Source organism: Crinia signifera, chromosome 8 (genome assembly GCF_055691185.1).
Source record: "Crinia signifera chromosome 8, ASM5569118v1, whole genome shotgun sequence".
Lineage (NCBI taxonomy): Eukaryota > Metazoa > Chordata > Amphibia > Anura > Myobatrachidae > Crinia > Crinia signifera.
The window spans coordinates 89,238,419-89,262,414 of NC_139224.1; the positions used below are offsets into that span (position 1 = coordinate 89,238,419).

The 23,996-nt window shown below is 39.8% G+C and overlaps 23 non-coding genes and 29 pseudogenes across 23 annotated transcripts; all 52 read right to left on the reverse strand.

Moving 5' to 3' along the window:
• Positions 1-30: 30 nt before the first annotated feature.
• Positions 31-149, reverse strand: LOC146032517 (5S ribosomal RNA). Its single transcript, XR_014457948.1, has one exon. It is a non-coding gene; the product is annotated as a 5S ribosomal RNA (ribosomal RNA).
• A 345-nt stretch (positions 150-494) lies between these two features.
• On the reverse strand, positions 495-613 carry LOC146029505 (5S ribosomal RNA; annotated as a pseudogene).
• A 346-nt stretch (positions 614-959) lies between these two features.
• Positions 960-1,078, reverse strand: LOC146029056 (5S ribosomal RNA; annotated as a pseudogene).
• Positions 1,079-1,423: 345 nt separating this feature from the next.
• On the reverse strand, positions 1,424-1,542 carry LOC146027727 (5S ribosomal RNA). Its single transcript, XR_014455114.1, has one exon. It is a non-coding gene; the product is annotated as a 5S ribosomal RNA (ribosomal RNA).
• Positions 1,543-1,883: 341 nt separating this feature from the next.
• Positions 1,884-2,002, reverse strand: LOC146027956 (5S ribosomal RNA; annotated as a pseudogene).
• Positions 2,003-2,346: 344 nt separating this feature from the next.
• LOC146033029 (5S ribosomal RNA) lies at positions 2,347-2,465 on the reverse strand. Its single transcript, XR_014458440.1, has one exon. It is a non-coding gene; the product is annotated as a 5S ribosomal RNA (ribosomal RNA).
• Positions 2,466-2,810: 345 nt separating this feature from the next.
• Positions 2,811-2,929, reverse strand: LOC146029470 (5S ribosomal RNA; annotated as a pseudogene).
• Positions 2,930-3,273: 344 nt separating this feature from the next.
• On the reverse strand, positions 3,274-3,392 carry LOC146032518 (5S ribosomal RNA). The gene has a single exon (XR_014457949.1). It is a non-coding gene; the product is annotated as a 5S ribosomal RNA (ribosomal RNA).
• Positions 3,393-3,733: 341 nt separating this feature from the next.
• Positions 3,734-3,852, reverse strand: LOC146029472 (5S ribosomal RNA; annotated as a pseudogene).
• A 345-nt stretch (positions 3,853-4,197) lies between these two features.
• Positions 4,198-4,316, reverse strand: LOC146028517 (5S ribosomal RNA; annotated as a pseudogene).
• Positions 4,317-4,661: 345 nt separating this feature from the next.
• On the reverse strand, positions 4,662-4,780 carry LOC146032519 (5S ribosomal RNA). Its single transcript, XR_014457950.1, has one exon. It is a non-coding gene; the product is annotated as a 5S ribosomal RNA (ribosomal RNA).
• Positions 4,781-5,125: 345 nt separating this feature from the next.
• Positions 5,126-5,244, reverse strand: LOC146029507 (5S ribosomal RNA; annotated as a pseudogene).
• Positions 5,245-5,590: 346 nt separating this feature from the next.
• Positions 5,591-5,709, reverse strand: LOC146032520 (5S ribosomal RNA). Its single transcript, XR_014457951.1, has one exon. It is a non-coding gene; the product is annotated as a 5S ribosomal RNA (ribosomal RNA).
• Positions 5,710-6,051: 342 nt separating this feature from the next.
• Positions 6,052-6,170, reverse strand: LOC146034425 (5S ribosomal RNA). Its single transcript, XR_014459831.1, has one exon. It is a non-coding gene; the product is annotated as a 5S ribosomal RNA (ribosomal RNA).
• A 344-nt stretch (positions 6,171-6,514) lies between these two features.
• LOC146032521 (5S ribosomal RNA) lies at positions 6,515-6,633 on the reverse strand. Its single transcript, XR_014457952.1, has one exon. It is a non-coding gene; the product is annotated as a 5S ribosomal RNA (ribosomal RNA).
• A 345-nt stretch (positions 6,634-6,978) lies between these two features.
• On the reverse strand, positions 6,979-7,097 carry LOC146029714 (5S ribosomal RNA; annotated as a pseudogene).
• Positions 7,098-7,443: 346 nt separating this feature from the next.
• On the reverse strand, positions 7,444-7,562 carry LOC146032522 (5S ribosomal RNA). Its single transcript, XR_014457953.1, has one exon. It is a non-coding gene; the product is annotated as a 5S ribosomal RNA (ribosomal RNA).
• A 342-nt stretch (positions 7,563-7,904) lies between these two features.
• Positions 7,905-8,023, reverse strand: LOC146034426 (5S ribosomal RNA). The gene has a single exon (XR_014459832.1). It is a non-coding gene; the product is annotated as a 5S ribosomal RNA (ribosomal RNA).
• Positions 8,024-8,364: 341 nt separating this feature from the next.
• Positions 8,365-8,483, reverse strand: LOC146029668 (5S ribosomal RNA; annotated as a pseudogene).
• A 345-nt stretch (positions 8,484-8,828) lies between these two features.
• LOC146028680 (5S ribosomal RNA) lies at positions 8,829-8,947 on the reverse strand (annotated as a pseudogene).
• Positions 8,948-9,291: 344 nt separating this feature from the next.
• Positions 9,292-9,410, reverse strand: LOC146028339 (5S ribosomal RNA; annotated as a pseudogene).
• Positions 9,411-9,751: 341 nt separating this feature from the next.
• On the reverse strand, positions 9,752-9,870 carry LOC146029473 (5S ribosomal RNA; annotated as a pseudogene).
• Positions 9,871-10,211: 341 nt separating this feature from the next.
• LOC146029474 (5S ribosomal RNA) lies at positions 10,212-10,330 on the reverse strand (annotated as a pseudogene).
• Positions 10,331-10,675: 345 nt separating this feature from the next.
• LOC146035089 (5S ribosomal RNA) lies at positions 10,676-10,794 on the reverse strand. Its single transcript, XR_014460493.1, has one exon. It is a non-coding gene; the product is annotated as a 5S ribosomal RNA (ribosomal RNA).
• A 345-nt stretch (positions 10,795-11,139) lies between these two features.
• Positions 11,140-11,258, reverse strand: LOC146028026 (5S ribosomal RNA; annotated as a pseudogene).
• A 345-nt stretch (positions 11,259-11,603) lies between these two features.
• LOC146028319 (5S ribosomal RNA) lies at positions 11,604-11,722 on the reverse strand (annotated as a pseudogene).
• A 345-nt stretch (positions 11,723-12,067) lies between these two features.
• On the reverse strand, positions 12,068-12,186 carry LOC146032523 (5S ribosomal RNA). The gene has a single exon (XR_014457954.1). It is a non-coding gene; the product is annotated as a 5S ribosomal RNA (ribosomal RNA).
• A 345-nt stretch (positions 12,187-12,531) lies between these two features.
• LOC146029508 (5S ribosomal RNA) lies at positions 12,532-12,650 on the reverse strand (annotated as a pseudogene).
• A 346-nt stretch (positions 12,651-12,996) lies between these two features.
• LOC146032525 (5S ribosomal RNA) lies at positions 12,997-13,115 on the reverse strand. Its single transcript, XR_014457956.1, has one exon. It is a non-coding gene; the product is annotated as a 5S ribosomal RNA (ribosomal RNA).
• A 341-nt stretch (positions 13,116-13,456) lies between these two features.
• Positions 13,457-13,575, reverse strand: LOC146029475 (5S ribosomal RNA; annotated as a pseudogene).
• Positions 13,576-13,920: 345 nt separating this feature from the next.
• On the reverse strand, positions 13,921-14,039 carry LOC146028518 (5S ribosomal RNA; annotated as a pseudogene).
• Positions 14,040-14,384: 345 nt separating this feature from the next.
• Positions 14,385-14,503, reverse strand: LOC146032526 (5S ribosomal RNA). Its single transcript, XR_014457957.1, has one exon. It is a non-coding gene; the product is annotated as a 5S ribosomal RNA (ribosomal RNA).
• Positions 14,504-14,848: 345 nt separating this feature from the next.
• Positions 14,849-14,967, reverse strand: LOC146029509 (5S ribosomal RNA; annotated as a pseudogene).
• Positions 14,968-15,313: 346 nt separating this feature from the next.
• Positions 15,314-15,432, reverse strand: LOC146032527 (5S ribosomal RNA). Its single transcript, XR_014457958.1, has one exon. It is a non-coding gene; the product is annotated as a 5S ribosomal RNA (ribosomal RNA).
• Positions 15,433-15,774: 342 nt separating this feature from the next.
• Positions 15,775-15,893, reverse strand: LOC146034427 (5S ribosomal RNA). Its single transcript, XR_014459833.1, has one exon. It is a non-coding gene; the product is annotated as a 5S ribosomal RNA (ribosomal RNA).
• Positions 15,894-16,237: 344 nt separating this feature from the next.
• LOC146032528 (5S ribosomal RNA) lies at positions 16,238-16,356 on the reverse strand. The gene has a single exon (XR_014457959.1). It is a non-coding gene; the product is annotated as a 5S ribosomal RNA (ribosomal RNA).
• A 345-nt stretch (positions 16,357-16,701) lies between these two features.
• Positions 16,702-16,820, reverse strand: LOC146029715 (5S ribosomal RNA; annotated as a pseudogene).
• Positions 16,821-17,166: 346 nt separating this feature from the next.
• Positions 17,167-17,285, reverse strand: LOC146032529 (5S ribosomal RNA). Its single transcript, XR_014457960.1, has one exon. It is a non-coding gene; the product is annotated as a 5S ribosomal RNA (ribosomal RNA).
• Positions 17,286-17,627: 342 nt separating this feature from the next.
• On the reverse strand, positions 17,628-17,746 carry LOC146034428 (5S ribosomal RNA). The gene has a single exon (XR_014459835.1). It is a non-coding gene; the product is annotated as a 5S ribosomal RNA (ribosomal RNA).
• Positions 17,747-18,087: 341 nt separating this feature from the next.
• Positions 18,088-18,206, reverse strand: LOC146029669 (5S ribosomal RNA; annotated as a pseudogene).
• A 345-nt stretch (positions 18,207-18,551) lies between these two features.
• LOC146028681 (5S ribosomal RNA) lies at positions 18,552-18,670 on the reverse strand (annotated as a pseudogene).
• A 344-nt stretch (positions 18,671-19,014) lies between these two features.
• Positions 19,015-19,133, reverse strand: LOC146028341 (5S ribosomal RNA; annotated as a pseudogene).
• A 341-nt stretch (positions 19,134-19,474) lies between these two features.
• Positions 19,475-19,593, reverse strand: LOC146029476 (5S ribosomal RNA; annotated as a pseudogene).
• A 341-nt stretch (positions 19,594-19,934) lies between these two features.
• LOC146029477 (5S ribosomal RNA) lies at positions 19,935-20,053 on the reverse strand (annotated as a pseudogene).
• Positions 20,054-20,398: 345 nt separating this feature from the next.
• LOC146035090 (5S ribosomal RNA) lies at positions 20,399-20,517 on the reverse strand. Its single transcript, XR_014460494.1, has one exon. It is a non-coding gene; the product is annotated as a 5S ribosomal RNA (ribosomal RNA).
• Positions 20,518-20,862: 345 nt separating this feature from the next.
• On the reverse strand, positions 20,863-20,981 carry LOC146028027 (5S ribosomal RNA; annotated as a pseudogene).
• Positions 20,982-21,326: 345 nt separating this feature from the next.
• Positions 21,327-21,445, reverse strand: LOC146028320 (5S ribosomal RNA; annotated as a pseudogene).
• Positions 21,446-21,790: 345 nt separating this feature from the next.
• LOC146032531 (5S ribosomal RNA) lies at positions 21,791-21,909 on the reverse strand. The gene has a single exon (XR_014457961.1). It is a non-coding gene; the product is annotated as a 5S ribosomal RNA (ribosomal RNA).
• Positions 21,910-22,254: 345 nt separating this feature from the next.
• LOC146029510 (5S ribosomal RNA) lies at positions 22,255-22,373 on the reverse strand (annotated as a pseudogene).
• A 346-nt stretch (positions 22,374-22,719) lies between these two features.
• Positions 22,720-22,838, reverse strand: LOC146032532 (5S ribosomal RNA). The gene has a single exon (XR_014457962.1). It is a non-coding gene; the product is annotated as a 5S ribosomal RNA (ribosomal RNA).
• Positions 22,839-23,183: 345 nt separating this feature from the next.
• Positions 23,184-23,302, reverse strand: LOC146033921 (5S ribosomal RNA). Its single transcript, XR_014459330.1, has one exon. It is a non-coding gene; the product is annotated as a 5S ribosomal RNA (ribosomal RNA).
• A 343-nt stretch (positions 23,303-23,645) lies between these two features.
• Positions 23,646-23,764, reverse strand: LOC146027957 (5S ribosomal RNA; annotated as a pseudogene).
• Between the last annotated feature and the right edge of the window lie 232 nt (positions 23,765-23,996).

Sequence of the window (23,996 nt, forward strand, 5' to 3'; positions counted from 1 at the left end):
AATAAAAACAATTTGCCAGTAATGTGAAAAAACCTACAGCACCTGGTGTTCCCATGTGGTCTCCCACCCAAGTACTAACCAGGCCCAACACTGCTTAGCTTCCAAGATCAGACGAGATTGGGCCTATCCAATGTGGTATGGCTGTAGGTGAGATACAGGCACTTTTTTGCCCTCTTCTACATCTATCACCAGGTAAGCTAATAAAAAAGTTTCCTAACTGTATTGGCTTACTGAAAAAAATCATGTGTTGGTAATGTAAAAAGACCTACAGGACATGATATTAGCAGGGGGTCTTAAATTAAACTACTAAAGAGGCTCAACACTGTTTTGCTGCCAAAAGCATTTGGAATTGGGCCTAAACAGTGTGGTAAGTCTTTAGGTGATGGCTATTGTGTCTGTTTTACCTCTTCCAAATGTCTGTGCTGGCAATAAAAAGAAAAAGTTTACAATTTAAATAGCTAGAGAATAAAAACAATTTGCCAGTAATGTGAAAAAACCTACAGCACCAGGTGTTCCCATGTGGTCTCCCACCCAGGTACTAACCAGTCCCAACACTGCTCAGCTTCCAAGATCAGACAAGAATGGGCCTTTCCAATGTGGTATGGCTGTAAGTGAGGTACAGGCACTTTTTTGCCCTCTTCTACTTCTATCACCAGGTAAGCTAATAAAAAAGTTTCCTAACTGTATTGGCTTACTGAAAAAAATTAATGTGTTGGTAATGTAAAAAGACCTACAGGACATGATATTAGCAGGGGGTCTTAAATTAAACTACTAAAGAGGCTCAACACTGTTTAGCTGCCAAAAGCAGTTGGAATTGGGCCTAAACAGTGTGGTAAGTCTTTAGGTGATGGCTATTGTGTCTGTTTGACCTCTTCCAAATGTCTGTGCTGGCAATAAAAAGAAAAAGTTTCCAATTTAAATAGCTAGAGAATAAAAACAATTTGCCAGTAATGTGAAAAAACCTACAGCACCTGGTGTTCCCATGTGGTCTCCCACCCAAGTACTAACCAGGCCCAACACTGTTTAGCTTTCAAGATCAGACAAGACTGGGCCTATCCAATGTGGTATGGCGGTAGGTGAGATAAAGGCACTTTTTTGCCCTCTTCTACTTCTATCACCAGGTAAGCTAATACAAAAGTTTCCTAACTGTATTGGCTTACTGAAAAAAATCATGTGTTGGTAATGTAAAAAGACCAACAGGACATGATATTAGCAGGGGGTCTTAAATTAAACTACTAAAGAGGCTCAACACTGTTTAGCTGCCAAAAGCATTTGGAATTGGGCCTAAACAGTGTGGTAAGTCTTTAGGTGATGGCTATTGTGTCTGTTTGACCTCTTCCAAATGTCTGTACTGGCAATAGAAAGAAAAAGTTTCCAATTTAAATAGCTAGAGAATAAAAACAATTTGCAAGTAATGTGAAAAAAGCTACAGCACCTGGTGTTCCCATGTGGTCTCCCACCCAAGTACTAACCAGGCCAAACATTGCTTAGCTTCCAAGATCAGACGAGATTGGGCCTATCCAATGTGGTATGGCTGTAGGTGAAATACAGGCACTTTTTTGCCCTCTTCTACTTCTATCACCAGGTAAGCTAATAAAAAATTTCCTAACTATATTGGCTTACTGAAAAAAATCATGTGTTGGTAATGTAAAAAGACCTACAGGACATATTAGCAGGGGGTCTTAAATTAAACTACTAAAGAGACTCAACACTGTTTAGCTGCCAAAAGCAGTTGGAATTGGGCCTAAACAGTGTGGTAAGTCTTTAGGTGATGGCTATTGTGTCTGTTTGACCTCTTCCAAATGTCTGTGCTGGCAATAAAAAGAAAAAGTTTCCAATTTAAATAGCTAGAGAATAAAAACAATTTGCCAGTAATGTGAAAAGACCTAGAGCACCTGGTGTTCCCATGTGGTCTCCCACCCAAGTACTAACCAGGCCCAACACTGCTTAGCTTCCAAGATCAGGCGAGATTGGGCCTATCCAATGTGGTATGGCTGTAGGTGAAATACAGGCACTTTTTTGCCCTCTTCTACTTCTATCACCAGGTAAGCTATGAAAAATTTTCCTAACTACATTGGCTTACTGAAAAAAATCATGTGTTGGTAATGTAAAAAGACCTACAGGACATGATATTAGCAGGGGGTCTTAAATTAAACTACTAAAGAGGCTCAACACTGTTTAGCTGCCAAAAGCATTTGGAATTGGGCCTAAACAGTGTGGTAAGTCTTTAGGTGATGGCTATTGTGTCTGTTTGACCTCTTCCAAATGTCTGTGCTGGCAATAAAAAGAAAAAGTTTCCAATTTAAATAGCTAGAAAATAAAAACAATTTGCCAGTAATGTGAAAAAACCTACAGCACCTGGTGTTCCCATGTGGTCTCCCACCAAAGTACTAACCAGGCCCAACACTGCTTAGCTTCCAAGATCAGACGAGATTGGGCCTATCCAATGTGGTATGGCTGTAGGTGAGATACAGGCACTTTTTTGCCCCCTTCTACATCTATCACCAGGTAAGCTAATAAAAAAGTTTCCTAACTGTATTGGCTTACTGAAAAAAATCATGTGTTGGTAATGTAAAAAGACCTACAGGATATGATATTAGCAGGGGGTCTTAAATTAAACTACTAAAGAGGCTCAACACTGTTTAGCTGCCAAAAGCGTTTGGAATTGGGCCTAAACAGTGTGGTAAGTCTTTAGGTGATGGCTATTGTGTCTGATTGACCTCTTCCAAATGTCTGTGCTGGCAATAAAAAGAAAAAGTTTCCAATTTAAATAGCTAGAGAATAAAAACAATTTGCCAGTAATGTGAAAAAACCTACGGCACCTGTTGTTCCCATGTGGTCTCCCACCCAAGTACTAACCACTCCCAACACTGCTTAGCTTCCAAGATCAGGCGAGATTGGGCCTATCCAATGTGGTATGGCTGTAGGTGAGATAAAGGCACTTTTTTGCCCTCTTCTACTTCTATCACCAGGTAAGCTAATAAAAATTTTCCTAACTATATTGGCTTACTGAAAAAAATCATGTGTTGGTAATGTAAAAAGACCTACAGGACATGATATTAGCAGGGGGTCTTAAATTAAACTACTAAAGAGGCTCAACACTGTTTAGCTGCCAAAAGCAGTTGGAATTGGGCCTAAACAGTGTGGTAAGTCTTTAGGTGATGGCTATTGTGTCTGTTTGACCTCTTCCAAATGTCTGTGCTGGCAATAAAAAGAAAAAGTTTCCAATTTAAATAGCTAGAGAATAAAAACAATTTGCCAGTAATGTGAAAAAACCTACAGCACCTGGTGTTCCCATGTGGTCTCCCACCCAAGTACTAACCAGGCCCAACACTGCTTAGCTTCCAAGATCAGACGAGATTGGGCCTATCCAATGTGGTATGGCTGTAGGTGAAATACAGGCACTTTTTTGCCCTCTTCTACTTCTATCACCAGGTAAGCTAATAAAAATTTTCCTAACTATATTGGCTTACTGAAAAAAATCATGTGTTGGTAATGTAAAAAGACCTACAGGACATATTAGCAGGGGGTCTTAAATTAAACTACTAAAGAGGCTCAACACTGTTTAGCTGCCAAAAGCAGTTGGAATTGGGCCTAAACAGTGTGGTAAGTCTTTAGGTGATGGCTATTGTGTCTGTTTTACCTCTTCCAAATGTCTGTGCTGGCAATAAAAAGAAAAAGTTTCCAATTTAAATAGCTACAGAATAAAAACAGTTTGCCAGTTATGTGAAAAAACCTACGGCACCTGTTGTTCCCATGTGGTCTCCCACCCAAGTACTAACCACTCCCAACACTGCTTAGCTTCCAAGATCAGGCGAGATTGGGCCTATCCAATGTGGTATGGCTGTAGGTGAGATAAAGGCACTTTTTTGCCATCTTCTACTTCTATCACCAGGTAAGCTAATAAAAAAGTTTCCTAACTGTATTGGCTTACTGAAAAAAATCATGTGTTGGTAATGTAAAAAGACCTACAGGACATGATATTAGCAGAGGGTCTTAAATTAAACTACTAAAGAGGCTCAACACTGTTTAGCTGCCAAAAGCATTTGGAATTGGGCCTAAACAGTGTGGTAAGTCTTTAGGTGATGGCTATTGTGTCTGTTTGACCTCTTCCAAATGTCTGTGCTGGCAATAAAAAGAAAAAGTTTCCAATTTAAATAGCTAGAGAATAAAAACAATTTGCCAGTAATGTGAAAAGACCTAGAGCACCTGGTGTTCCCATGTGGTCTCCCACCAAAGTACTAACCAGGCGCAACACTGCTTAGCTTCCAAGATCAGACGAGATTGGGCCTATCCAATGTGGTATGGCTGTAGGTGAGATACAGGCACTTTTTTGCCCTCTTCTACATCTATCACCAGGTAAGCTAATAAAAAAGTTTCCTAACTGTATTGGCTTACTGAAAAAAATCATGTGTTGGTAATGTAAAAAGACCTACAGGACATGATATTAGCAGGGGGTCTTAAATTAAACTACTAAAGAGGCTCAACACTGTTTAGCTGCCAAAAGCATTTGGAATTGGGCCTAAACAGTGTGGTAAGTCTTTAGGTGATGGCTATTGTGTCTGTTTGACCTCTTCCAAATGTCTGTGCTGGCAATAAAAAGAAAAAGTTTCCAATTTAAATAGCTAGAGAATAAAAACAATTTGCCAGTAATGTGAAAAAACCTACAGCACCTGGTGTTCCCATGTGGTCTCCCACCCAAGTACTAACCAGGCCCAACACTGCTTAGCTTCCAAGATCAGACGAGATTGGGCCTATCCAATGTGGTATGGCTGTAGGTGAGATACAGGCACTTTTTTGCCCTCTTCTACATCTATCACCAGGTAAGCTAATAAAAAAGTTTCCTAACTGTATTGGCTTACTGAAAAAAATCATGTGTTGGTAATGTAAAAAGACCTACAGGACATGATATTAGCAGGGGGTCTTAAATTAAACTACTAAAGAGGCTCAACACTGTTTTGCTGCCAAAAGCATTTGGAATTGGGCCTAAACAGTGTGGTAAGTCTTTAGGTGATGGCTATTGTGTCTGTTTGACCTCTTCCAAATGTCTGTGCTGGCAATAAAAAGAAAAAGTTTACAATTTAAATAGCTAGAGAATAAAAACAATTTGCCAGTAATGTGAAAAAACCTACAGCACCAGGTGTTCCCATGTGGTCTCCCACCCAGGTACTAACCAGTCCCAACACTGCTCAGCTTCCAAGATCAGACAAGAATGGGCCTTTCCAATGTGGTATGGCTGTAAGTGAGGTACAGGCACTTTTTTGCCCTCTTCTACTTCTATTACCAGGTAAGCTAATAAAATAGTTTCCTAACTGTATTGGCTTACTGAAAAAAATTAATGTGTTGGTAATGTAAAAAGACCTACAGGACATGATATTAGCAGGGGGTCTTAAATTAAACTACTAAAGAGGCTCAACACTATTTAGCTGCCAAAAGCAGTTGGAATTGGGCCTAAACAGTGTGGTAAGTCTTTAGGTGATGGCTATTGTGTCTGTTTGACCTCTTCCAAATGTCTGTGCTGGCAATAAAAAGAAAAAGTTTCCAATTTAAATAGCTAGAGAATAAAAACAATTTGCCAGTAATGTGAAAAAACCTACAGCACCTGGTGTTCCCATGTGGTCTCCCACCCAAGTACTAACCAGGCCCAACACTGCTTAGCTTCCAAGATCAGACGAGATTGGGCCTATCCAATGTGGTATGGCTGTAGGTGAGTGAAAGGCACTTTTTTGCCCTCTTCTACTTCTATCACCAGGTAAGCTAATACAAAAGTTTCCTAACTGTATTGGCTTACTGAAAAAAATCATGTGTTGGTAATGTAAAAAGACCTACAGGACATATTAGCAGAGGGTCTTAAATTAAACTACTAAAGAGGCTCAACACTGTTTAGCTGCCAAAAGCATTTGGAATTGGGCCTAAACAGTGTGGTAAGTCTTTAGGTGATGGCTATTGTGTCTGTTTGACCTCTTCCAAATGTCTGTACTGGCAATAGAAAGAAAAAGTTTCCAATTTAAATAGCTAGAGAATAAAAACAATTTGCAAGTAATGTGAAAAAAGCTACAGCACCTGGTGTTCCCATGTGGTCTCCCACCCAAGTACTAACCAGGCCCAACACTGCTTAGCTTCCAAGATCAGACGAGATTGGGCCTATCCAATGTGGTATGGCTGTAGGTGAATTACAGGCACTTTTTTGCCCTCTTCTACTTCTATCACCAGGTAAGCTAATAAAAATTTTCCTAACTATATTGGCTTACTGAAAAAAATCATGTGTTGGTAATGTAAAAAGACCTACAGGACATGATATTAGCAGGGGGTCTTAAATTAAACTACTAAAGAGGCTCAACACTGTTTAGCTGCCAAAAGCATTTGGAATTGGGCCTAAACAGTGTGGTAAGTCTTTAGGTGATGGCTATTGTGTCTGTTTGACCTCTTCCAAATGTCTGTGCTGGCAATAAAAAGAAAAAGTTTCCAATTTAAATAGCTAGAGAATAAAAACAATTTGCCAGTAATGTGAAAAAACCTACAGCACCTGGTGTTCCCATGTGGTCTCCCACCCAAGTACTAACCAGGCCCAACACTGCTTAGCTTCCAAGATCAGACGAGATTGGGCCTATCCAATGTGGTATGGCTGTAGGTGAGATACAGGCACTTTTTTGCCCTCTTCTACATCTATCACCAGGTAAGCTAATAAAAAAGTTTCCTAACTGTATTGGCTTACTGAAAAAAATCATGTGTTGGTAATGTAAAAAGACCTACAGGACATGATATTAGCAGGGGGTCTTAAATTAAACTACTAAAGAGGCTCAACACTGTTTTGCTGCCAAAAGCATTTGGAATTGGGCCTAAACAGTGTGGTAAGTCTTTAGGTGATGGCTATTGTGTCTGTTTGACGTCTTCCAAATGTCTGTGCTGGCAATAAAAAGAAAAAGTTTACAATTTAAATAGCTAGAGAATAAAAACAATTTGCCAGTAATGTGAAAAAACCTACAGCACCAGGTGTTCCCATGTGGTCTCCCACCCAGGTACTAACCAGTCCCAACACTGCTCAGCTTCCAAGATCAGACAAGAATGGGCCTTTCCAATGTGGTATGGCTTTAAGTGAGGTACAGGCACTTTTTTGCCCTCTTCTACTTCTATTACCAGGTAAGCTAATAAAATAGTTTCCTAACTGTATTGGCTTACTGAAAAAAATTAATGTGTTGGTAATGTAAAAAGACCTACAGGACATGATATTAGCAGGGGGTCTTAAATTAAACTACTAAAGAGGCTCAACACTATTTAGCTGCCAAAAGCAGTTGGAATTGGGCCTAAACAGTGTGGTAAGTCTTTAGGTGATGGCTATTGTGTCTGTTTGACCTCTTCCAAATGTCTGTGCTGGCAATAAAAAGAAAAAGTTTCCAATTTAAATAGCTAGAGAATAAAAACAATTTGCCAGTAATGTGAAAAAACCTACAGCACCTGGTGTTCCCATGTGGTCTCCCACCCAAGTACTAACCAGGCCCAACACTGCTTAGCTTCCAAGATCAGACGAGATTGGGCCTATCCAATGTGGTATGGCTGTAGGTGAGTGAAAGGCACTTTTTTGCCCTCTTCTACTTCTATCACCAGGTAAGCTAATACAAAAGTTTCCTAACTGTATTGGCTTACTGAAAAAAATCATGTGTTGGTAATGTAAAAAGACCTACAGGACATATTAGCAGGGGGTCTTAAATTAAACTACTAAAGAGGCTCAACACTGTTTAGCTGCCAAAAGCATTTGGAATTGGGCCTAAACAGTGTGGTAAGTCTTTAGGTGATGGCTATTGTGTCTGTTTGACCTCTTCCAAATGTCTGTACTGGCAATAGAAAGAAAAAGTTTCCAATTTAAATAGCTAGAGAATAAAAACAATTTGCAAGTAATGTGAAAAAAGCTACAGCACCTGGTGTTCCCATGTGGTCTCCCACCCAAGTACTAACCAGGCCCAACACTGCTTAGCTTCCAAGATCAGACGAGATTGGGCCTATCCAATGTGGTATGGCTGTAGGTGAATTACAGGCACTTTTTTGCCCTCTTCTACTTCTATCACCAGGTAAGCTAATAAAAATTTTCCTAACTATATTGGCTTACTGAAAAAAATCATGTGTTGGTAATGTAAAAAGACCTACAGGACATATTAGCAGGGGGTCTTAAATTAAACTACTAAAGAGGCTCAACACTGTTTAGCTGCCAAAAGCAGTTGGAATTGGGCCTAAACAGTGTGGTAAGTCTTTAGGTGATGGCTATTGTGTCTGTTTTACCTCTTCCAAATGTCTGTGCTGGCAATAAAAAGAAAAAGTTTCCAATTTAAATAGCTAGAGAATAAAAACAATTTGCCAGTAATGTGAAAAAACCTATGGCACCTGTTGTTCCCATGTGGTCTCCCACCCAAGTACTAACCACTCCCAACACTGCTTAGCTTCCAAGATCAGGCGAGATTGGGCCTATCCAATGTGGTATGGCTGTAGGTGAGATAAAGGCACTTTTTTGCCCTCTTCTACTTCTATCATCAGGTAAGCTAATAAAAAAGTTTCCTAACTGTATTGGCTTACTGAAAAAAATCATGTGTTGGTAATGTAAAAAGACCTACAGGACATGATATTAGCAGGGGGTCTTAAATTAAACTACTAAAGAGGCTCAACACTGTTTAGCTGCCAAAAGCATTTGGAATTGGGCCTAAACAGTGTGGTAAGTCTTTAGGTGATGGCTATTGTGTCTGTTTGACCTCTTCCAAATGTCTGTGCTGGCAATAAAAAGAAAAAGTTTCCAATTTAAATAGCTAGAGAATAAAAACAATTTGCCAGTAATGTGAAAAGACCTAGAGCACCTGGTGTTCCCATGTGGTCTCCCACCCAAGAACTAACCAGGCCCAACACTGCTTAGCTTCCAAGATCAGGCGAGATTGGGCCTATCCAATGTGGTATGGCTGTAGGTGAGATACAAGCACTTTTTTGCCCTCTTCTACTTCTATCACCAGGTAAGCTATGAAAAATTTTCCTAACTACATTGGCTTACTGAAAAAAATCATGTGTTGGTAATGTAAAAAGACCTACAGGACATGATATTAGCAGGGGGTCTTAAATTAAACTACTAAAGAGGCTCAACACTGTTTAGCTGCCAAAAGCGTTTGGAATTGGGCTTAAACAGTGTGGTAAGTCTTTAGGTGATGGCTATTGTGTCTGATTGACCTCTTCCAAATGTCTGTGCTGGCAATAAAAAGAAAAAGTTTCCAATTTAAATAGCTAGAGAATAAAAACAATTTGCCAGTAATGTGAAAAAACCTACAGCACCTGGTGTTCCCATGTGGTCTCCCACCCAAGTACTAACCACTCCCAACACTGCTTAGCTTCCAAGATCAGACGAGATTGGGCCTATCCAATGTGGTATGGCTGTAGGTGAGATAAAGGCACTTTTTTGCCCTCTTCTACTTCTATCACCAGGTAAGCTAATAAAAATTTTCCTAACTATATTGGCTTACTGAAAAAAATCATGTGTTGGTAATGTAAAAAGACCTACAGGACATATTAGCAGGGGGTCTTAAATTAAACTACTAAAGAGGCTCAACACTGTTTAGCTGCCAAAAGCAGTTGGAATTGGGCCTAAACAGTGTGGTAAGTCTTTAGGTGATGGCTATTGTGTCTGTTTGACCTCTTCCAAATGTCTGTGCTGGCAATAAAAAGAAAAAGTTTCCAATTTAAATAGCTAGAGAATAAAAACAATTTGCCAGTAATGTGAAAAAACCTACGGCACCTGTTGTTCCCATGTGGTCTCCCACCCAAGTACTAACCACTCCCAACACTGCTTAGCTTCCAAGATCAGGCGAGATTGGGCCTATCCAATGTGGTATGGCTGTAGGTGAAATACAGGCACTTTTTTGCCCTCTTCTTCTTCTATCACCAGGTAAGCTAATAAAAATTTTCCTAACTATATTGGCTTACTGAAAAAAATCATGTGTTGGTAATGTAAAAAGACCTACAGGACATATTAGCAGGGGGTCTTAAATTAAACTACTAAAGAGGCTCAACACTGTTTAGCTGCCAAAAGCAGTTGGAATTGGGCCTAAACAGTGTGGTAAGTCTTTAGGTGATGGCTATTGTGTCTGTTTTACCTCTTCCAAATGTCTGTGCTGGCAATAAAAAGAAAAAGTTTCCAATTTAAATAGCTACAGAATAAAAACAATTTGCCAGTAATGTGAAAAAACCTACGGCACCTGTTGTTCCCATGTGGTCTCCCACCCAAGTACTAACCACTCCCAACACTGCTTAGCTTCCAAGATCAGGCGAGATTGGGCCTATCCAATGTGGTATGGCTGTAGGTGAGATAAAGGCACTTTTTTGCCCTCTTCTACTTCTATCACCAGGTAAGCTAATAAAAAAGTTTCCTAACTGTATTGGCTTACTGAAAAAAATCATGTGTTGGTAATGTAAAAAGACCTACAGGACATGATATTAGCAGGGGGTCTTAAATTAAACTACTAAAGAGGCTCAACACTGTTTAGCTGCCAAAAGCATTTGGAATTGGGCCTAAACAGTGTGGTAAGTCTTTAGGTGATGGCTATTGTGTCTGTTTGACCTCTTCCAAATGTCTGTGCTGGCAATAAAAGGAAAAAGTTTCCAATTTAAATAGCTAGAGAATAAAAACAATTTGCCAGTAATGTGAAAAGACCTAGAGCACCTGGTGTTCCCATGTGGTCTCCCACCAAAGTACTAACCAGGCCCAACACTGCTTAGCTTCCAAGATCAGACGAGATTGGGCCTATCCAATGTGGTATGGCTGTAGGTGAGATACAGGCACTTTTTTGCCATCTTCTACATCTATCACCAGGTAAGCTAATAAAAAAGTTTCCTAACTGTATTGGCTTACTGAAAAAAATCATGTGTTGGTAATGTAAAAAGACCTACAGGATATGATATTAGCAGGGGGTCTTAAATTAAACTACTAAAGAGGCTCAACACTGTTTAGCTGCCAAAAGCGTTTGGAATTGGGCCTAAACAGTGTGGTAAGTCTTTAGGTGATGGCTATTGTGTCTGATTGACCTCTTCCAAATGTCTGTGCTGGCAATAAAAAGAAAAAGTTTACAATTTAAATAGCTAGAGAATAAAAACAATTTGCCAGTAATGTGGAAAAACCTACAGCACCTGGTGTTCCCATGTGGTCTCCCACCCAAGCACTAACCAGGCCCAACACTGCATAGCTTCCAAGATCAGACGAGATTGGGCCTATCCAATGTGGTATGGCTGTAGGTGAGATAAAGGCACTTTTTTGCCCTCTTCTACTTCTATCACCAGGTAAGCTAATACAAAAGTTTCCTAACTGTATTGGCTTACTGAAAAAAATCATGTGTTGGTAATGTAAAAAGACCTACAGGACATGATATTAGCAGGGGGTCTTAAATTAAACTACTAAAGAGGCTCAACACTGTTTAGCTGCCAAAAGCATTTGGAATTGGGCCTAAACAGTGTGGTAAGTCTTTAGGTGATGGCTATTGTGTCTGTTTGACCTCTTCCAAATGTCTGTGCTGGCAATAAAAAGAAAAAGTTTCCAATTTAAATAGCTACAGAATAAAAACAATTTGCCAGTAATGTGAAAAAGCCTACAGCCCCTGGTGTTCCCATGTGGTCTCCCACCCAACTACTAACCAGGCCCAACACTGCTTAGCTTCCAAGTTCAGACGCTATTGGGTCTATCCAATGTGGTATGGCTGTAGGCGAGTTAAAGGCACTTTTTTGCCCTCTTCTACTTCTATCACCAGGTAAGCTAATAAAAAAGTTTCCTAACTGTATTGGATTACTGAAAAAAATCATGTGTTGGTAATGTAAAAAGACCTACAGAACATGATATTAGCAGGGGGTCTTAAATTAAACTACTAAAGAGGCTCAACACTGTTTAGCTGCCAAAAGCATTTGGAATTGGGCCTAAACGTTGTGGTAAGTCTTTAGGTGATGGCTATTGTGTCTGTTTGACCTCTTCCAAATGTCAGTGCTGGCAATAAAAAGAAAAAGTTTCCAATTTAAATAGCTAGAGAATAAAAACAATTTGCCAGTAATGTGAAAAAACCTACAGCACCTGGTGTTCCCATGTGGTCTCCCACCCAAGTACTAACCAGGCCCAACACTGCTTAGCTTCCAAGATCAGACGAGATTGGGCCTATCCAATGTGGTATGGCTGTAGGTGAGATACAGGAACTTTTTTGCCCTCTTCTACATCTATCACCAGGTAAGCTAATAAAAAAGTTTCCTAACTGTATTGGCTTACTGAAAAAAATCATGTGTTGGTAATGTAAAAAGACCTACAGGACATGATATTAGCAGGGGGTCTTAAATTAAACTACTAAAGAGGCTCAACACTGTTTTGCTGCCAAAAGCATTTGGAATTGGGCCTAAACAGTGTGGTAAGTCTTTAGGTGATGGCTATTGTGTCTGTTTGACCTCTTCCAAATGTCTGTGCTGGCAATAAAAAGAAAAAGTTTACAATTTAAATAGCTAGAGAATAAAAACAATTTACCAGTAATGTGAAGAAACCTACAGCACCAGGTGTTCCCATGTGGTCTCCCACCCAGGTACTAACCAGTCCCAACACTGCTCAGCTTCCAAGATCAGACAAGAATGGGCCTTTCCAATGTGGTATGGCTGTAAGTGAGGTACAGGCACTTTTTTGCCCTCTTCTACTTCTATCACCAGGTAAGCTAATAAAAAAGTTTCCTAACTGTATTGGCTTACTGAAAAAAATTAATGTGTTGGTAATGTAAAAAGACCTACAGGACATGATATTAGCAGGGGGTCTTAAATTAAACTACTAAAGAGGCTCAACACTGTTTAGCTGCCAAAAGCAGTTGGAATTGGGCCTAAACAGTGTGGTAAGTCTTTAGGTGATGGCTATTGTGTCTGTTTGACCTCTTCCAAATGTCTGTGCTGGCAATAAAAAGAAAAAGTTTCCAATTTAAATAGCTAGAGAATAAAAACAATTTGCCAGTAATGTGAAAAAACCTACAGCACCTGGTGTTCCCATGTGGTCTCCCACCCAAGTACTAACCAGGCCCAACACTGCTTAGCTTCCAAGATCAGACGAGATTGGGCCTATCCAATGTGGTATGGCTGTAGGTGAAATACAGGCACTTTTTTGCCCTCTTCTACTTCTATCACCAGGTAAGCTAATAAAAATTTTCCTAACTATATTGGCTTACTGAAAAAAATCATGTGTTGGTAATGTAAAAAGACCTACAGGACATATTAGCAGGGGGTCTTAAATTAAACTACTAAAGAGGCTCAACACTGTTTAGCTGCCAAAAGCAGTTGGAATTGGGCCTAAACAGTGTGGTAAGTCTTTAGGTGATGGCTATTGTGTCTGTTTTACCTCTTCCAAATGTCTGTGCTGGCAATAAAAAGAAAAAGTTTCCAATTTAAATAGCTACAGAATAAAAACAGTTTGCCAGTTATGTGAAAAAACCTACGGCACCTGTTGTTCCCATGTGGTCTCCCACCCAAGTACTAACCACTCCCAACACTGCTTAGCTTCCAAGATCAGGCGAGATTGGGCCTATCCAATGTGGTATGGCTGTAGGTGAGATAAAGGCACTTTTTTGCCATCTTCTACTTCTATCACCAGGTAAGCTAATAAAAAAGTTTCCTAACTGTATTGGCTTACTGAAAAAAATCATGTGTTGGTAATGTAAAAAGACCTACAGGACATGATATTAGCAGAGGGTCTTAAATTAAACTACTAAAGAGGCTCAACACTGTTTAGCTGCCAAAAGCATTTGGAATTGGGCCTAAACAGTGTGGTAAGTCTTTAGGTGATGGCTATTGTGTCTGTTTGACCTCTTCCAAATGTCTGTGCTGGCAATAAAAAGAAAAAGTTTCCAATTTAAATAGCTAGAGAATAAAAACAATTTGCCAGTAATGTGAAAAGACCTAGAGCACCTGGTGTTCCCATGTGGTCTCCCACCAAAGTACTAACCAGGCGCAACACTGCTTAGCTTCCAAGATCAGACGAGATTGGGCCTATCCAATGTGGTATGGCTGTAGGTGAGATACAGGCACTTTTTTGCCCTCTTCTACATCTATCACCAGGTAAGCTAATAAAAAAGTTTCCTAACTGTATTGGCTTACTGAAAAAAATCATGTGTTGGTAATGTAAAAAGACCTACAGGACATGATATTAGCAGGGGGTCTTAAATTAAACTACTAAAGAGGCTCAACACTGTTTAGCTGCCAAAAGCATTTGGAATTGGGCCTAAACAGTGTGGTAAGTCTTTAGGTGATGGCTATTGTGTCTGTTTGACCTCTTCCAAATGTCTGTGCTGGCAATAAAAAGAAAAAGTTTCCAATTTAAATAGCTAGAGAATAAAAACAATTTGCCAGTAATGTGAAAAAACCTACAGCACCTGGTGTTCCCATGTGGTCTCCCACCCAAGTACTAACCAGGCCCAACACTGCTTAGCTTCCAAGATCAGACGAGATTGGGCCTATCCAATGTGGTATGGCTGTAGGTGAGATACAGGCACTTTTTTGCCCTCTTCTACATCTATCACCAGGTAAGCTAATAAAAAAGTTTCCTAACTGTATTGGCTTACTGAAAAAAATCATGTGTTGGTAATGTAAAAAGACCTACAGGACATGATATTAGCAGGGGGTCTTAAATTAAACTACTAAAGAGGCTCAACACTGTTTTGCTGCCAAAAGCATTTGGAATTGGGCCTAAACAGTGTGGTAAGTCTTTAGGTGATGGCTATTGTGTCTGTTTGACCTCTTCCAAATGTCTGTGCTGGCAATAAAAAGAAAAAGTTTACAATTTAAATAGCTAGAGAATAAAAACAATTTGCCAGTAATGTGAAAAAACCTACAGCACCAGGTGTTCCCATGTGGTCTCCCACCCAGGTACTAACCAGTCCCAACACTGCTCAGCTTCCAAGATCAGACAAGAATGGGCCTTTCCAATGTGGTATGGCTGTAAGTGAGGTACAGGCACTTTTTTGCCCTCTTCTACTTCTATTACCAGGTAAGCTAATAAAATAGTTTCCTAACTGTATTGGCTTACTGAAAAAAATTAATGTGTTGGTAATGTAAAAAGACCTACAGGACATGATATTAGCAGGGGGTCTTAAATTAAACTACTAAAGAGGCTCAACACTATTTAGCTGCCAAAAGCAGTTGGAATTGGGCCTAAACAGTGTGGTAAGTCTTTAGGTGATGGCTATTGTGTCTGTTTGACCTCTTCCAAATGTCTGTGCTGGCAATAAAAAGAAAAAGTTTCCAATTTAAATAGCTAGAGAATAAAAACAATTTGCCAGTAATGTGAAAAAACCTACAGCACCTGGTGTTCCCATGTGGTCTCCCACCCAAGTACTAACCAGGCCCAACACTGCTTAGCTTCCAAGATCAGACGAGATTGGGCCTATCCAATGTGGTATGGCTGTAGGTGAGTGAAAGGCACTTTTTTGCCCTCTTCTACTTCTATCACCAGGTAAGCTAATACAAAAGTTTCCTAACTGTATTGGCTTACTGAAAAAAATCATGTGTTGGTAATGTAAAAAGACCTACAGGACATATTAGCAGAGGGTCTTAAATTAAACTACTAAAGAGGCTCAACACTGTTTAGCTGCCAAAAGCATTTGGAATTGGGCCTAAACAGTGTGGTAAGTCTTTAGGTGATGGCTATTGTGTCTGTTTGACCTCTTCCAAATGTCTGTACTGGCAATAGAAAGAAAAAGTTTCCAATTTAAATAGCTAGAGAATAAAAACAATTTGCAAGTAATGTGAAAAAAGCTACAGCACCTGGTGTTCCCATGTGGTCTCCCACCCAAGTACTAACCAGGCCCAACACTGCTTAGCTTCCAAGATCAGACGAGATTGGGCCTATCCAATGTGGTATGGCTGTAGGTGAATTACAGGCACTTTTTTGCCCTCTTCTACTTCTATCACCAGGTAAGCTAATAAAAATTTTCCTAACTATATTGGCTTACTGAAAAAAATCATGTGTTGGTAATGTAAAAAGACCTACAGGACATGATATTAGCAGGGGGTCTTAAATTAAACTACTAAAGAGGCTCAACACTGTTTAGCTGCCAAAAGCATTTGGAATTGGGCCTAAACAGTGTGGTAAGTCTTTAGGTGATGGCTATTGTGTCTGTTTGACCTCTTCCAAATGTCTGTGCTGGCAATAAAAAGAAAAAGTTTCCAATTTAAATAGCTAGAGAATAAAAACAATTTGCCAGTAATGTGAAAAAACCTACAGCACCTGGTGTTCCCATGTGGTCTCCCACCCAAGTACTAACCAGGCCCAACACTGCTTAGCTTCCAAGATCAGACGAGATTGGGCCTATCCAATGTGGTATGGCTGTAGGTGAGATACAGGCACTTTTTTGCCCTCTTCTACATCTATCACCAGGTAAGCTAATAAAAAAGTTTCCTAACTGTATTGGCTTACTGAAAAAAATCATGTGTTGGTAATGTAAAAAGACCTACAGGACATGATATTAGCAGGGGGTCTTAAATTAAACTACTAAAGAGGCTCAACACTGTTTTGCTGCCAAAAGCATTTGGAATTGGGCCTAAACAGTGTGGTAAGTCTTTAGGTGATGGCTATTGTGTCTGTTTGACGTCTTCCAAATGTCTGTGCTGGCAATAAAAAGAAAAAGTTTACAATTTAAATAGCTAGAGAATAAAAACAATTTGCCAGTAATGTGAAAAAACCTACAGCACCAGGTGTTCCCATGTGGTCTCCCACCCAGGTACTAACCAGTCCCAACACTGCTCAGCTTCCAAGATCAGACAAGAATGGGCCTTTCCAATGTGGTATGGCTTTAAGTGAGGTACAGGCACTTTTTTGCCCTCTTCTACTTCTATTACCAGGTAAGCTAATAAAATAGTTTCCTAACTGTATTGGCTTACTGAAAAAAATTAATGTGTTGGTAATGTAAAAAGACCTACAGGACATGATATTAGCAGGGGGTCTTAAATTAAACTACTAAAGAGGCTCAACACTATTTAGCTGCCAAAAGCAGTTGGAATTGGGCCTAAACAGTGTGGTAAGTCTTTAGGTGATGGCTATTGTGTCTGTTTGACCTCTTCCAAATGTCTGTGCTGGCAATAAAAAGAAAAAGTTTCCAATTTAAATAGCTAGAGAATAAAAACAATTTGCCAGTAATGTGAAAAAACCTACAGCACCTGGTGTTCCCATGTGGTCTCCCACCCAAGTACTAACCAGGCCCAACACTGCTTAGCTTCCAAGATCAGACGAGATTGGGCCTATCCAATGTGGTATGGCTGTAGGTGAGTGAAAGGCACTTTTTTGCCCTCTTCTACTTCTATCACCAGGTAAGCTAATACAAAAGTTTCCTAACTGTATTGGCTTACTGAAAAAAATCATGTGTTGGTAATGTAAAAAGACCTACAGGACATATTAGCAGGGGGTCTTAAATTAAACTACTAAAGAGGCTCAACACTGTTTAGCTGCCAAAAGCATTTGGAATTGGGCCTAAACAGTGTGGTAAGTCTTTAGGTGATGGCTATTGTGTCTGTTTGACCTCTTCCAAATGTCTGTACTGGCAATAGAAAGAAAAAGTTTCCAATTTAAATAGCTAGAGAATAAAAACAATTTGCAAGTAATGTGAAAAAAGCTACAGCACCTGGTGTTCCCATGTGGTCTCCCACCCAAGTACTAACCAGGCCCAACACTGCTTAGCTTCCAAGATCAGACGAGATTGGGCCTATCCAATGTGGTATGGCTGTAGGTGAATTACAGGCACTTTTTTGCCCTCTTCTACTTCTATCACCAGGTAAGCTAATAAAAATTTTCCTAACTATATTGGCTTACTGAAAAAAATCATGTGTTGGTAATGTAAAAAGACCTACAGGACATATTAGCAGGGGGTCTTAAATTAAACTACTAAAGAGGCTCAACACTGTTTAGCTGCCAAAAGCAGTTGGAATTGGGCCTAAACAGTGTGGTAAGTCTTTAGGTGATGGCTATTGTGTCTGTTTTACCTCTTCCAAATGTCTGTGCTGGCAATAAAAAGAAAAAGTTTCCAATTTAAATAGCTAGAGAATAAAAACAATTTGCCAGTAATGTGAAAAAACCTATGGCACCTGTTGTTCCCATGTGGTCTCCCACCCAAGTACTAACCACTCCCAACACTGCTTAGCTTCCAAGATCAGGCGAGATTGGGCCTATCCAATGTGGTATGGCTGTAGGTGAGATAAAGGCACTTTTTTGCCCTCTTCTACTTCTATCATCAGGTAAGCTAATAAAAAAGTTTCCTAACTGTATTGGCTTACTGAAAAAAATCATGTGTTGGTAATGTAAAAAGACCTACAGGACATGATATTAGCAGGGGGTCTTAAATTAAACTACTAAAGAGGCTCAACACTGTTTAGCTGCCAAAAGCATTTGGAATTGGGCCTAAACAGTGTGGTAAGTCTTTAGGTGATGGCTATTGTGTCTGTTTGACCTCTTCCAAATGTCTGTGCTGGCAATAAAAAGAAAAAGTTTCCAATTTAAATAGCTAGAGAATAAAAACAATTTGCCAGTAATGTGAAAAGACCTAGAGCACCTGGTGTTCCCATGTGGTCTCCCACCCAAGAACTAACCAGGCCCAACACTGCTTAGCTTCCAAGATCAGGCGAGATTGGGCCTATCCAATGTGGTATGGCTGTAGGTGAGATACAAGCACTTTTTTGCCCTCTTCTACTTCTATCACCAGGTAAGCTATGAAAAATTTTCCTAACTACATTGGCTTACTGAAAAAAATCATGTGTTGGTAATGTAAAAAGACCTACAGGACATGATATTAGCAGGGGGTCTTAAATTAAACTACTAAAGAGGCTCAACACTGTTTAGCTGCCAAAAGCGTTTGGAATTGGGCTTAAACAGTGTGGTAAGTCTTTAGGTGATGGCTATTGTGTCTGATTGACCTCTTCCAAATGTCTGTGCTGGCAATAAAAAGAAAAAGTTTCCAATTTAAATAGCTAGAGAATAAAAACAATTTGCCAGTAATGTGAAAAAACCTACAGCACCTGGTGTTCCCATGTGGTCTCCCACCCAAGTACTAACCACTCCCAACACTGCTTAGCTTCCAAGATCAGACGAGATTGGGCCTATCCAATGTGGTATGGCTGTAGGTGAGATAAAGGCACTTTTTTGCCCTCTTCTACTTCTATCACCAGGTAAGCTAATAAAAATTTTCCTAACTATATTGGCTTACTGAAAAAAATCATGTGTTGGTAATGTAAAAAGACCTACAGGACATATTAGCAGGGGGTCTTAAATTAAACTACTAAAGAGGCTCAACACTGTTTAGCTGCCAAAAGCAGTTGGAATTGGGCCTAAACAGTGTGGTAAGTCTTTAGGTGATGGCTATTGTGTCTGTTTGACCTCTTCCAAATGTCTGTGCTGGCAATAAAAAGAAAAAGTTTCCAATTTAAATAGCTAGAGAATAAAAACAATTTGCCAGTAATGTGAAAAAACCTACGGCACCTGTTGTTCCCATGTGGTCTCCCACCCAAGTACTAACCACTCCCAACACTGCTTAGCTTCCAAGATCAGGCGAGATTGGGCCTATCCAATGTGGTATGGCTGTAGGTGAAATACAGGCACTTTTTTGCCCTCTTCTTCTTCTATCACCAGGTAAGCTAATAAAAATTTTCCTAACTATATTGGCTTACTGAAAAAAATCATGTGTTGGTAATGTAAAAAGACCTACAGGACATATTAGCAGGGGGTCTTAAATTAAACTACTAAAGAGGCTCAACACTGTTTAGCTGCCAAAAGCAGTTGGAATTGGGCCTAAACAGTGTGGTAAGTCTTTAGGTGATGGCTATTGTGTCTGTTTTACCTCTTCCAAATGTCTGTGCTGGCAATAAAAAGAAAAAGTTTCCAATTTAAATAGCTACAGAATAAAAACAATTTGCCAGTAATGTGAAAAAACCTACGGCACCTGTTGTTCCCATGTGGTCTCCCACCCAAGTACTAACCACTCCCAACACTGCTTAGCTTCCAAGATCAGGCGAGATTGGGCCTATCCAATGTGGTATGGCTGTAGGTGAGATAAAGGCACTTTTTTGCCCTCTTCTACTTCTATCACCAGGTAAGCTAATAAAAAAGTTTCCTAACTGTATTGGCTTACTGAAAAAAATCATGTGTTGGTAATGTAAAAAGACCTACAGGACATGATATTAGCAGGGGGTCTTAAATTAAACTACTAAAGAGGCTCAACACTGTTTAGCTGCCAAAAGCATTTGGAATTGGGCCTAAACAGTGTGGTAAGTCTTTAGGTGATGGCTATTGTGTCTGTTTGACCTCTTCCAAATGTCTGTGCTGGCAATAAAAGGAAAAAGTTTCCAATTTAAATAGCTAGAGAATAAAAACAATTTGCCAGTAATGTGAAAAGACCTAGAGCACCTGGTGTTCCCATGTGGTCTCCCACCAAAGTACTAACCAGGCCCAACACTGCTTAGCTTCCAAGATCAGACGAGATTGGGCCTATCCAATGTGGTATGGCTGTAGGTGAGATACAGGCACTTTTTTGCCATCTTCTACATCTATCACCAGGTAAGCTAATAAAAAAGTTTCATAACTGTATTGGCTTACTGAAAAAAATCATGTGTTGGTAATGTAAAAAGACCTACAGGATATGATATTAGCAGGGGGTCTTAAATTAAACTACTAAAGAGGCTCAACACTGTTTAGCTGCCAAAAGCGTTTGGAATTGGGCCTAAACAGTGTGGTAAGTCTTTAGGTGATGGCTATTGTGTCTGATTGACCTCTTCCAAATGTCTGTGCTGGCAATAAAAAGAAAAAGTTTACAATTTAAATAGCTAGAGAATAAAAACAATTTGCCAGTAATGTGGAAAAACCTACAGCACCTGGTGTTCCCATGTGGTCTCCCACCCAAGCACTAACCAGGCCCAACACTGCATAGCTTCCAAGATCAGACGAGATTGGGCCTATCCAATGTGGTATGGCTGTAGGTGAGATAAAGGCACTTTTTTGCCCTCTTCTACTTCTATCACCAGGTAAGCTAATACAAAAGTTTCCTAACTGTATTGGCTTACTGAAAAAAATCATGTGTTGGTAATGTAAAAAGACCTACAGGACATGATATTAGCAGGGGGTCTTAAATTAAACTACTAAAGAGGCTCAACACTGTTTAGCTGCCAAAAGCATTTGGAATTGGGCCTAAACAGTGTGGTAAGTCTTTAGGTGATGGCTATTGTGTCTGTTTGACCTCTTCCAAATGTCTGTGCTGGCAATAAAAAGAAAAAGTTTCCAATTTAAATAGCTACAGAATAAAAACAATTTGCCAGTAATGTGAAAAAGCCTACAGCCCCTGGTGTTCCCATGTGGTCTCCCACCCAACTACTAACCAGGCCCAACACTGCTTAGCTTCCAAGTTCAGACGCTATTGGGTCTATCCAATGTGGTATGGCTGTAGGCGAGTTAAAGGCACTTTTTTGCCCTCTTCTACTTCTATCACCAGGTAAGCTAATAAAAAAGTTTCCTAACTGTATTGGATTACTGAAAAAAATCATGTGTTGGTAATGTAAAAAGACCTACAGAACATGATATTAGCAGGGGGTCTTAAATTAAACTACTAAAGAGGCTCAACACTGTTTAGCTGCCAAAAGCATTTGGAATTGGGCCTAAACGTTGTGGTAAGTCTTTAGGTGATGGCTATTGTGTCTGTTTGACCTCTTCCAAATGTCAGTGCTGGCAATAAAAAGAAAAAGTTTCCAATTTAAATAGCTAGAGAATAAAAACAATTTGCCAGTAATGTGAAAAAACCTACAGCACCTGGTGTTCCCATGTGGTCTCCCACCCAAGTACTAACCAGGCCCAACACTGCTTAGCTTCCAAGATCAGACGAGATTGGGCCTATCCAATGTGGTATGGCTGTAGGTGAGATACAGGAACTTTTTTGCCCTCTTCTACATCTATCACCAGGTAAGCTAATAAAAAAGTTTCCTAACTGTATTGGCTTACTGAAAAAAATCATGTGTTGGTAATGTAAAAAGACCTACAGGACATGATATTAGCAGGGGGTCTTAAATTAAACTACTAAAGAGGCTCAACACTGTTTTGCTGCCAAAAGCATTTGGAATTGGGCCTAAACAGTGTGGTAAGTCTTTAGGTGATGGCTATTGTGTCTGTTTGACCTCTTCCAAATGTCTGTGCTGGCAATAAAAAGAAAAAGTTTACAATTTAAATAGCTAGAGAATAAAAACAATTTACCAGTAATGTGAAGAAACCTACAGCACCAGGTGTTCCCATGTGGTCTCCCACCCAGGTACTAACCAGTCCCAACACTGCTCAGCTTCCAAGATCAGACAAGAATGGGCCTTTCCAATGTGGTATGGCTGTAAGTGAGGTACAGGCACTTTTTTGCCCTCTTCTACTTCTATCACCAGGTAAGCTAATAAAAAAGTTTCCTAACTGTATTGGCTTACTGAAAAAAATTAATGTGTTGGTAATGTAAAAAGACCTACAGGACATGATATTAGCAGGGGGTCTTAAATTAAACTACTAAAGAGGCTCAACACTGTTTAGCTGCCAAAAGCAGTTGGAATTGGGCCTAAACAGTGTGGTAAGTCTTTAGGTGATGGCTATTGTGTCTGTTTGACCTCTTCCAAATGTCTGTGCTGGCAATAAAAAGAAAAAGTTTCCAATTTAAATAGCTAGAGAATAAAAACAATTTGCCAGTAATGTGAAAAAACCTACAGCACCTGGTGTTCCCATGTGGTCTCCCACCCAAGTACTAACCAGGCCCAACACTGCTTAGCTTCCAAGATCAGACGAGATTGGGCCTATCCAATGTGGTATGGCTGTAGGTGAGATAAAGGCACTTTTTTGCCCTCTTCTACTTCTATCACCAGGTAAGCTAATACAAAAGTTTCCTAACTGTATTGGCTTACTGAAAAAAATCATGTGTTGGTAATGTAAAAAGACCTACAGGACATGATATTAGCAGGGGGTCTTAAATTAAACTACTAAAGAGGCTCAACACTGTTTAGCTGCCAAAAGCATTTGGAATTGGGCCTAAACAGTGTGGTAAGTCTTTAGGTGATGGCTATTGTGTCTGTTTGACCTCTTCCAAATGTCTGTACTGGCAATAGAAAGAAAAAGTTTCCAATTTAAATAGCTAGAGAATAAAAACAATTTGCAAGTAATGTGAAAAAACCTACAGCACCTGGTGTTCCCATGTGGTCTCCCACCCAAGTACTAACCAGGCCCAACACTGCTTAGCTTTCAAGATCAGACGAGATTGGGCCTATCCAATGTGGTATGGCTGTAGGTGAAATACAGGCACTTTTTTGCCCTCTTCTACTTCTATCACCAGGTAAGCTAATAAAAATTTTCCTAACTATATTGGCTTACTGAAAAAAATCATGTGTTGGTAATGTAAAAAGACCTACAGGACATGATATTAGCAGGGGGTCTTAAATTAAACTACTAAAGAGGCTCAACACTGTTTAGCTGCCAAAAGCAGTTGGAATTGGGCCTAAACAGTGTGGTAAGTCTTTAGGTGATGGCTATTGTGTCTGTTTGACCTCTTCCAAATGTCTGTGCTGGCAATAAAAAAAAAAGTTTCCAATTTAAATAGCTAGAGAATAAAAACAATTTGCCAGTAATGTGAAAAGACCTAGAGCACCTGGTGTTCCCATGTGGTCTCCCACCCAAGTACTAACCAGGCCCAACACTGCTTAGCTTCCAAGATCAGGCGAGATTGGGCCTATCCAATGTGGTATGGCTGTAGGTGAAATACAGGCACTTTTTTGCCCTCTTCTACTTCTATCACCAGGTAAGCTATGAAAAATTTTCCTAACTACATTGGCTTACTGAAAAAAATCATGTGTTGGTAATGTAAAAAGACCTACAGGACATGATATTAGCAGGGGGTCTTAAATTAAACTACTAAAGAGGCTCAACACTGTTTAGCTGCCAAAAGCATTTGGAATTGGGCCTAAACAGTGTGGTAAGTCTTTAGGTG